This window comes from Salvelinus sp. IW2-2015, linkage group LG33 (genome assembly GCF_002910315.2).
Source record: "Salvelinus sp. IW2-2015 linkage group LG33, ASM291031v2, whole genome shotgun sequence".
Taxonomy (NCBI): Eukaryota; Metazoa; Chordata; class Actinopteri; order Salmoniformes; family Salmonidae; genus Salvelinus; species Salvelinus sp. IW2-2015.
This window is the reverse complement of record NC_036872.1, coordinates 22,997,652-23,007,801: the sequence shown is the minus strand read 5'-3', so window position 1 is coordinate 23,007,801 and position 10,150 is coordinate 22,997,652. Positions and strand designations below refer to the sequence as shown.

Below are 10,150 nucleotides of genomic sequence, written 5' to 3'. Positions count from 1 at the left end.
AATAATGGTTGTTACATGTTTGTTCAACCTGTTAATAAAATTCACAACCCAAACCATCCGGGCTTGCAGCCTTTCCAGTTGGGAAAGCTTTTATTGCCTCGATTATTTCCGCTGTTGTTAAATTTGAGTTAAATTATTTTTTTGGCACTATCATCAAATTTTGTCAGGCTGATGGAATCAAAGAAGGCTGATACATCAYAAKCAGAAGCATCGGATCTGGAAGAATATAACTGAGTAAAATTGTTTGAAGCAGTTGTTTATATTTTAGGGTCTGTCAGCAAAGTGCCCGCCTTAGACCGGATTTTATGGATTGCTCTATTTGCCTGTGCACTCTTTAGTTGTCTGGCCAGCAACCTTTCCGGTTTGTCCCCTAGTTCAAATTGTTTTTGTCTCAGCATAATTAGTAGAAGGTTGCTGACCTGTGAACCAAGAATAGAATTGTATTCATATTTTAATTTCAAAATATTGTTGTCGTCAACCTGAGAGAGTGAAGTTCTGTATGTCTCCTCCAAAGCTGGGAGTTTTCTTTTTTAGTCAGTTGTTCAGTTGTTGGAAAACAAATGAATACATTACCGCTTATGACTAAACATAGAATCCACTGTTTGCGCAGTCAARATCCCAGAAATGTATGGCGAGTGATTTCACCCTTTCAGAGGGTTTGCTGTAGTTTTGATAAGTAGGTTGCAGCCTCTTCGGGCTTGGTGAAGACTTTTGTCATGCAGTTGTGATGAACATGCAGCTTTGCTGGAAAACGCAGGCTGTATTTCACCATCGCCGATCTCATGGTCTGCATCACAACTCGGAATGCGCTCTGTTGCTCCATCACCGACTACACCATCATCATGGTGTGGTCGGGGAAGATGGGAACCTTTTGGCCTTTGTATTCCATAGGTCGCTGTCGTCCAAGTTGTAGAATTAGCTCCTTTTCCTGAAAGTGATGTACCCTTGCGATTATGGTGCGCGGCCTGGAACCTGGTGAGGGCTTCGCTTGTAGAGAGTGGTGTGCACGGTCAATGATGAGGTGCTTTGGGAAGTTGTCATCGCCCAGCAGCTTGGGAATGAGCTTGGACACGAACTCTGTGGGTTTACCTTGTTCTTCATCCTCCAAAATCCCCACAAGTTTGATGTTCAGCCTGCGACTTCTGCCTTCTAAGTCGAGAACCTTGGCTTGAAGTGACTCGTTATTTTTTGAAAGTTGCGCGTAGGTGGTTTCCAGGCCTCCGATCCAGGTGTCATGGTCAGATAGGGGCTCATCCATGCGGCTCTTCAGTTCGGCCTGTGCTGTCTTTAGAGACTCAAACTTTGTTTCGAGCCTGTCAAAARGATCGGTGATAGTTTTTATTACAGCCTCATTTGTTGACACATTGCCATGGCAGAATCTTGTTGCTGGGTGTCTGAAGAGTTGTCGTCTTCAGTACTCAAAATGGCGCAAGCTGCAGCTTGTTGGGCCTGGGCCTTTGTAGACTTTGCGTTAGCTGTTCTGTTTGTTTTCGTCGCCATATTTCACTTTTTCGCTGTTAGTTAGTGCCTGGGTTATATACTAATTAACGTGTATATATATTTTTTTGCAAATTGGGAACTAAAATTGTAACAATTAAAGATTTTTTTTTAAAGCGGACGAACGCTTCTACTCCATACGCATGCGCACTAGCACCCCCATGGAGCATTAATTCTGATTGGTCAGACCAGCATTGTACAGACCATTAAAATATAATCCATTTGTGGCCTCCTGAGTGGTATAGTGGTCTAAAGCACTSTAGTGCTAGCTGCAGTGCTAGCTGTGCCACTAGAGATCCTGGTTCGAGACCAGGCTCTGTCGCAGCCGGCCACGACCGGGAGATCCATGGCCCAGCATCARCCGGGTTAGGGGAGGGTTCGGCAGGCAGGGATCTTCATGTCCCATCGCACAATAGTGACTCCTGTGGCGGTCCGGGCGCAATGCACGCTGACACGGTCGACAGGTGTACTGTGTTTTTCTCCGACACATTYGTGCGGCTAGCTTCCAGGTTAAGCGGGCATTGTGTCAAGAAGCAGTGCGGCTTGGCTGGGTTGTGTTTCGGGGGATGCACGGCTCTCGAAAAAATCTATTTTAGAATAAGACTGTAACGTAACAAAATGTGGAAAAAGTCAAGGGGTCTGAATACTTTCCCGAATGCACTGTACATGTACAGAATCTTAGGTATTGCTCCTGCTGAAAATGACAACCTGCCAAAAGTAACACATCCTGTGTTTATAAAAGGCTTTGCAGGAACAGATTTTCACCGCCATGTTCTATTAAAAACACAACAGGCTCTTTGTAACCCAAACCCCTGGACCTGAAGCAATCAACAATATATAAACAGCCCAAGCTGACAATCACACACAGTATAGAATGCTGGTTTCACCCGGATGACTGCTGAAGTGAGCATCGAGTATGTGGTCACAGAAGCGTTGGAGGTTGTCCAGCTGTCTGAAGTGGCTCTGCAGAGGGCTGCTGGGTAGACTTGCCTTGTGGAGGGGAGCTACAGAGCCAAACACAAATGCATCCAGGCTGGACGGCCTGGAACAGAGAGAAAGACACATACATTAATACACCACACATAATATAATCATACCCAACCCAGCCCACTACGGTAGTCCAGAACTCACGTGTTCCCAAAGAAGTAGTAGTCCGTCCCCAATCTGTGGGAGAGAAGATTCAGACACTTCGCTTCACTGTAAATCTGATGAGAGGGGTGATGGAGAGAGGAGAATTTACTTAGAATGCAGGGGTGAGATATAATTTGGTATCAAGTAGTCCCCACCGTATGTGTTCGTGGCCTACCTTTCCCTCCACCTCAGTGATGGTGTGTAGAGGAGACTCTCCTACCTTTCCCTCCACCTCAGTGATGGTGTGTAGAGGGGACTCTCCTACCCTTCCCTCCATCTCAGTGATGGTGTGTAGAGGGGACTCTCCTACCCTTCCCTCCATCTCAGTGATGGTGTGTCGAGGCAACTCTCCAACCTTTCCCTCCACCTCAGTGATGGTGTGTAGAGGAGAATCTCCTATCTTTCCCTCCACCTCAGTGATGGTGTGTAGAGGGGACTCTCCTACCTTTCCCTCCACCTCAGTGATGGTGTGTAGAGGGGAATCTCCTTTGGTCAGCAAAATACGGGACAGGTCTTTGTTGGCATGGCGACAAGGGACCAGGAAGTTGAGGCTGAAGGGAGAGCGGGAGGCGAACCACGGCCGAGTCAGGTTAGCATAGTTCTCAGCGTCCACCCAGAACGTGTGTAACTACAGGACAACACACACACACACACACTTAGAAAACAGTACATAATACAGGGCACATAACACTCACAAACAAAAACCATCTGCTGCACTTTCAAAATGTGTCTAAATGCAAAACAACATACACATCCACAACAATCTGTACACAGTACAACTACAGACACTACTGGTCGTAGTTTCTCCTCCAGCAGAGCAATGTAAGCCATGGTGCCTGCTCCCTGCCTCGTCGACAACTCCTAGTCTGTATTAAACCTCTGGTAGACAACACACAGGCCTTGTTGTTAGCTCTGCATAAATATAGTTCTTCAAAACTTAATTTACTGTGAAGGCAGGAAATGTTTTCTCAGGAAGTTGAGAATCTGAGCAGGTTCTGTTACTGTGGATCCCTGGCAAACCAACTCTGGAACCYCGCCTGTAGTGTTGGACAGAGGGGAAACTGAGTTTGAAGTGTGTCATATTGTGTTACTTCACCGTTCATAAGTGCAGCATGTGGTATATATGTACATTAGGCAGTAAATCTCATACTCTTCCATCAGATAGTCATCCAGACATAAAGTACTCTATCCCTTACTAGCTAGTATTTACCTTTTTTACAAGGTTAAATGTCATAATAATGATCATGTAATTACTAGTGTTAGTACAACAAAATTCTGTTTCTTTTGTCCATGTCCTCCACGTCCAGTCTATGGGTGTAAATGTGAGTTTGGCTCCAGAGAAATTGGCAGAGAGCAGAGAAGTTAGCTTTTCAGAGGAAATACAAGACATGAGACTATTGTACACTTTACTGAACAACACTACCATAAAGCCTACATAATAACAACCATGAGTGGAACACATGACGGAAGTGTCCCTTGCTCTAGCCAGGCAGGATCATACCAATGTGGTCAAAGCAGTACACTTTCTTGGTATCAGTATTGGGTAGCTGATTGGTAAGCACCAAGAACAACAATACAAATAGAGATAGGGCAGACATGACAAAATCATGACAAACTATTTTGTTGATACTGCCAGCTAGCAAATGAGCTGGCCGCTGCAAGCCATTTTCAATAGGAACGGTGTCACCTTGCAATTGCATGATTCATATAGTTGAAGCAGCTAGCCTATAGGGAATTCGATCATGCAACTGTATACTTAACTAATTAGCTAATTACGGATATGCTAAAATTTGCTACTGGGCTAGCTAGCTACAAAGCTAAGAACAAGAAGACAGGAGAGTGGTCGTACCGAGGTCAATAGAAGTAAATCGAAGGGGACAGACCTTGAACTTGAAGAAATGTTAGCAATGAGAATGGCATCTGACAGCTATTAACATTAGCCAGATTCAGCTAGACATACCAGACAGACCTACAGTACATTTTGGAAAGTATACTTTTTCCACTTTGTTACGTTACAACCTTATTCTAAAATAGATTTAAAAAATAAATAAATGTCCTCATCGATCTTTGATATGAGACTTGAAATTGAGCTCAGGTGCATCCTGTTTCCAATGACCATCCTTGAGATGTTTCTACAAGTTGAATGGCGTCCACCTGTAGTAAACCCAATTGATTGGACATGATTTGGAAAGGCACACACCTGTCTATATAAAGGTCCCACAGTTGACAGTGCATGTCAGAGCAAAAACCAAGCCATGAGGTACCAAAACATTTCTGCAGCATTGAACGTCCCCAAGAACACAATGGCCCCCATCATTCTTAAAATGGAAGAAGTTTGGAACCACCAAGACTCTTCTTAGAGCTGACCGCCCAGCCAAACGGAGAAATCAGAGGAGAAGGGCCTTGGTCAGGGAGGTGACCAATAACCCAATGGTCATTCTGACAGAGCTCCAGAGTTCCTCTGTCTAGATGGGAGAACCTTCCAGCAAAACAACCATCTCTGTAGTACTCCACCAATCAGGCCTTTATGGTAGAGTGGCCAGACGGAAGACACTCCTCAGTAAAATGCACATGAAAGCCCGGTTGGAGTTTACCAAAAGGCACCTAAAGGCCTCTCAGACCATGAGAAATAAGATTATATGGTCTGATGAAACCAAGATTGAACTCTTTGGCCTGAATGCCAAGTGTCACGTCTGGAGGAAACCTGGCACATCTAGGTAAAGCATGGTGGTGGCAACATCATGCTGTGGATGTTTTTCAGCAGCAGGGACTGAGAAACTAGTCAGGATCAAGGCAAAGATGAACAGAGCAAAGTACAGAGAGATCCTTGATGAAAACCTGTTCCAGAGGCGCTCAGGACCTCAGACTGGAGCAAAGGTTCACCTTCGACTGGCAATGACCCTAAGCACACAGCCAAGAAAACACAGGAGTGGCTTCGGGACAAGTCTCTGAATGTCCTGAGTGGCAAGCCAGAGCCCGGCTTGAACCGATCTAGAGATGTTAAGTTGGTTCCTCTGGAGAGACCTGAAATAGCTGTGGCAGAAACTCCGTCAACTGACAGAGCTTGAGAGGATCGGCAGAGAAGAATGGGAGAAACTCCCAAATACACGTGTGCAAGCTTGTAGCATCATACCAAGAAGTCTCGAGACTGTAACGCTGCCAAAGGTGCTTCAACAAAAGGGTGTGAATACTTATGCAAATGTTTTATATATATATACATTTGCAAAAATGTATAAACTGTTTTTGCATGGTCATTATGGGGTATTGTGTGTAGATTGGATGAGGGAAAAAAACAAATTTAATAAGGCTGTAACATAACAAAATGTGGAAATAGTCAATGGGTCTGAGCATGTATGTCAAATTTTATTTATATTGGATATTCTTATTATTATCCATAATAATGTATCATTGTAGACTAGCCTACCACACTGTATCTCTGAGCTGTTGGCTAGAGGCACGTGCCAAGACAGAGAAGGAACATTTGCTATTAACTCAACAGTTTGTGTGCAAAACTATGTATAGTTAAAATGCAAATGGAAACACATTGAATTTAGATATTTATTCGGTATACGTGAAATTTAGACGAAAAAGTACATTTTGTGTGAACTAGTCATCACGCCCTGATGGTGGAAATTGTGCTATTTTTCTTTATGCTGATTTTAGATATTCGCATGAAAATCTGTCACCAATTGGATGGAAACCTAGCTATAGAGCCCACAGTGGAGGTGTCAATACATACATAAAAATAGCGGTCAAACAAGAAAATGTTCAATCATTTTTACACGATTCATTTAGGGCAGGTATTCCAAATGGGGAATGCCGTCAGGGGTACGCCAAATAAAAATGTGATTCATTTTATTATAATAATATATATACAGTGGGGCAAAAAAGTATTTTAGTCAGCCACAAATTGTGCAAGTTCTCCCACTTAAAAAGATGAGAGAGGCTGTAATTTTCATCATAGGTACACTTCAACTATGACAGACAAAATGAGAATTTTTTTTCTCCAGAAAATCACATTGTAGGATTTTTAATGAATTTATTTGCAAATTATGGTGGAAAATAAGAACTTGCACAATTGGTGGCTGACTAAATACTTTTTTGCCCCACTGTATATATATATTTTTAAATTGTTATCGCAGTCTCCCTTGGAGGCGTGGGTTCGAATCCCACTTCTGACACGAATGTAATGAAACAGCAGGGAGCAGGTCTCGAACCCTCGACCTTCTAGCCCGAGGTCCGGTGCGCTATCGACTGTGCCGCAAAAGCATGCTCGTGCGGCAGAGTCGTTTTCCGCGCTTATAAACCCAGGGTCGTTACACTATATTTGTCAAATGTTTTCCTTCTTCACATTTTCAAACAGTCCATTGGCAATACATTTGGGTGAGGTTTTTTTCTTGCCTGAGTGGCCTCGTTTCACTGCCAAAAATAAAATTAAACCATCTAGTGTTCAGCGAAATAACAACACAATGACAAATACAGGTGGCCTAGTGAAATAATTAACATCCAATCACATTAACCGTTACTCTCTCGCGAGAATTCCACTAACAGTCCGTATGTAGCCAAACGTAGCTGCTGCTCATATTGGTATCTGTACTGATGGCGCAAAAGCCATGACAGGGAGACATAGTGGAGTGGTAACGCGCGTGCAAGCAGTTGCTCCTGCCGCCACTTGGGTGGCGGTAGTATCCACCGAGAGGCTCTTGCTGCCAAGGGAATGCCTGACAGCTTGAAAGATGTTTTAGACACTACAGTGAAAATGGTTAACTTTGTTAAAGCAAGGCCCCTGAACTCTTGTGTATTTTCTGCACTATGCAATTGTATGGGCAGCGACCATGTAACGCTTTTACAACATTTTTTATTGAAAGACGAGCTTAAAGTTTTCTTTACTGACCATCATTTTCACTTGTCTGACCGCTTGCATGATGATGAGTTTCTCACACGACTGGCCTATCTGGGTGATGTTTTTTCTTGCCTGAATGATCTGAATCTAGGATTACAGGGACTCTATTCAATGTGCAGCAACTATATTCAATGTGCGGTACAAAATTGAGGCTATGATTAAGAAGTTGGAGTTCTTCTCTGTCTGCATTAACAAGGACATAATTGTATGATTTTTTGTGTGCAAATTAACTCAAGCTGACGGACAATGTCAAATGTGATATAGCGAAGCACCTGAGCGAGTTGGGTGCGCAATGACGCAGGTACTTTCCTGAAACGGAGGACACAAACAACTGGATTCGTTATCCGTTTCATGCCCTGCCTCCAGTCCACTTACCGATATCTGAACAAGACAGCCTCATCGGAATTGCAACAAGCGGTTCTGTGAAAATGTTTATTTAATCAGAAGCCACTGCCAGATTTCTGGATTGGGCTGGGCTCAGAGTATCCTGCCTTGGCAAATCGCTCTGTTAAGACACTGATGCCCTTTGCAACCACGTACCTATGTGAGAGTGGATTCTCGGGCCTCACTAGCGTGAAAACTAAATACAGGCACATACTGTGTGTGGAAAATTATTTAAGACTAAGACTCTCTCCAATACAACCCAACATTGCAGAGTTATGTGCATCCTTTTAAGCACACCCTTCTCATTAACCTGTGATGAGTTATTAACCATTTTCAATGAACAAATAAMATTTTACATGTAAGATGGTTAAATAAAGAGCAAAATGGTTGATTATTATTATATTATTCTTTGTGCTCTGGTCCTATAAGAGCTCTTTGTGTCACGCCCTGACCATAGAGAGCCCTTGGTTCTCTATGGTGTAGTAGGTCAGGGCGTGACTAGGGGGTGATCTAGTATATCTATTCTATGTTGGTGCTAATGTGGTTCCCAATTAGAGGCAGCTGTTTATCGTTGCCTCTGATTGGGGATCTTATTTAGGTAGCTATTTCCCCACATATGTTTTGTGGGATATTGAATGGTTGTTAGTGTGTTTGGGCACTACGTCCTCACGGTCTTTGTAAGTTTTGTTATTTTGGTTTTGTTAGTTTCACTTAAATAAATATGTTGAACTATACTCACGCTGCGCCTTGGTCCGCTCATTTCCAAGATCGTGACACTTTGTCACTTCCAAAACAAAAACTCACACTCATTCTTATATTTAATGAATGTATCATATGTTTGGCAGGCTTACAATGATGGCAAAAAAACATTTGAGAGTGGGCTGACCCTGGTGCTAGAGGGGGTACGCAGCTGGAGTTTGAATGTTTGAAGGGGTACGGGACTATAAGAAGTTTGGGAACCACTGATTTAGCGGATTTTAGAAGCACTTAAAATAAGGGCTMTGTTTCATGTAGGCTTACCCTGCTGTTACATTTTGATAACCGTGTAAATCTCTCTTGGACAAGGTGACTTTTATCAATATATTCGGCTCTTTTAGCTAGTTAAAGCCTCTAAATGGCTAGATTGATAGATAGAATCTGTATTTTGTTTTAACACTAATATTTAGCTAGCTTTCCAGTTAGCTAGCTAGCTAAATACTGTAAGTAGCTCTGTCTTGTTGATGATTTTGCATGCATCTCTCATAATAGGTAAAGGTTGTCAGATAAAACAATGGAAAATGTAGCCAGCCATGCAACAGAACACTGGCGACACAAAGAACATATCATCATTTAGTTTTTCCTGAATGCATTTACCAGCACTATGAGGGACTATGTGTGGACTGAAGGCAAACCCCAATCACCTCCCCAGCATCTCAGATCCATGGAAGCCATCATGTTTGTTTGCTGTCATTTGGGGTGTAATCATTGCTCCAAACAGTTGCAAAAGTTCTGTTTTGCAACGAAAATMTGCATTTCTATTTGACAGATTCAGGTAGGTCATTCCCTGTTTGCTGAACCTGTCCAATAGAAACAATAGGAACGTTTAGCAAATGTTTAGGGTAATGATGACGCTACTAGTGACGGTACATACAGATACACAACTGTCACATTCCTCTCGGGTACAGTATGTTCACAAGCAGGTAGGATACATGTTGAACAGATGCAGGAACCCTGTCTCTGTGTGTAACTCAGGATAACTGTTGGCTGCATCCTAACGTGGACCAAAAGAACAGCGATAAGGATCTCCATGGCGATGCATGTGACAACTGTTTGACATCGGGGAACCCTGACCAACGGGACATGGACGGGCTAGGATACGACTGTGACGATGACATGGATGGAGACGGTGTGTCTGTGCTTTGACTGGCCTTCCCCAGGCTTTGGTCAAACAGACATCAATTCAACGTCTATTTCACATTTCTTTTCAACGTAATTTTGTTGAAATGACATGGAAACCATGTTGATTCAACCAGTATGTGCCCAGTGGGTAGAGAGTTGTACCACAGCTAGTGATTTATTTTATTAAGTGACTGTAGAAGTACTTCTTCTCACTAAGATGTATTTATCCATGACGTTAAGATCTATTTTCCCAAACCACAGTCTGAGGTCAGTCTAGTTGTCTGGTTTAAAACCGCATGTCCCCTGTCTTTAGGCAAACAATTTAATAATCTGGGGTCAGGACAGTCAGTTAAGGTT

The 10,150-nt window shown here is 43.0% G+C and overlaps 2 pseudogenes; one reads left to right on the top strand and one right to left on the bottom strand.

Moving 5' to 3' along the window:
• Positions 1-829: 829 nt before the first annotated feature.
• Positions 830-9,349, bottom strand: LOC111958170 (metaxin-3-like; annotated as a pseudogene).
• Positions 9,350-9,519: 170 nt separating this feature from the next.
• Positions 9,520-10,150, top strand: part of LOC111958169 (thrombospondin-4-B-like) — a 10,065-nt pseudogene continuing 9,434 nt past the window's right edge.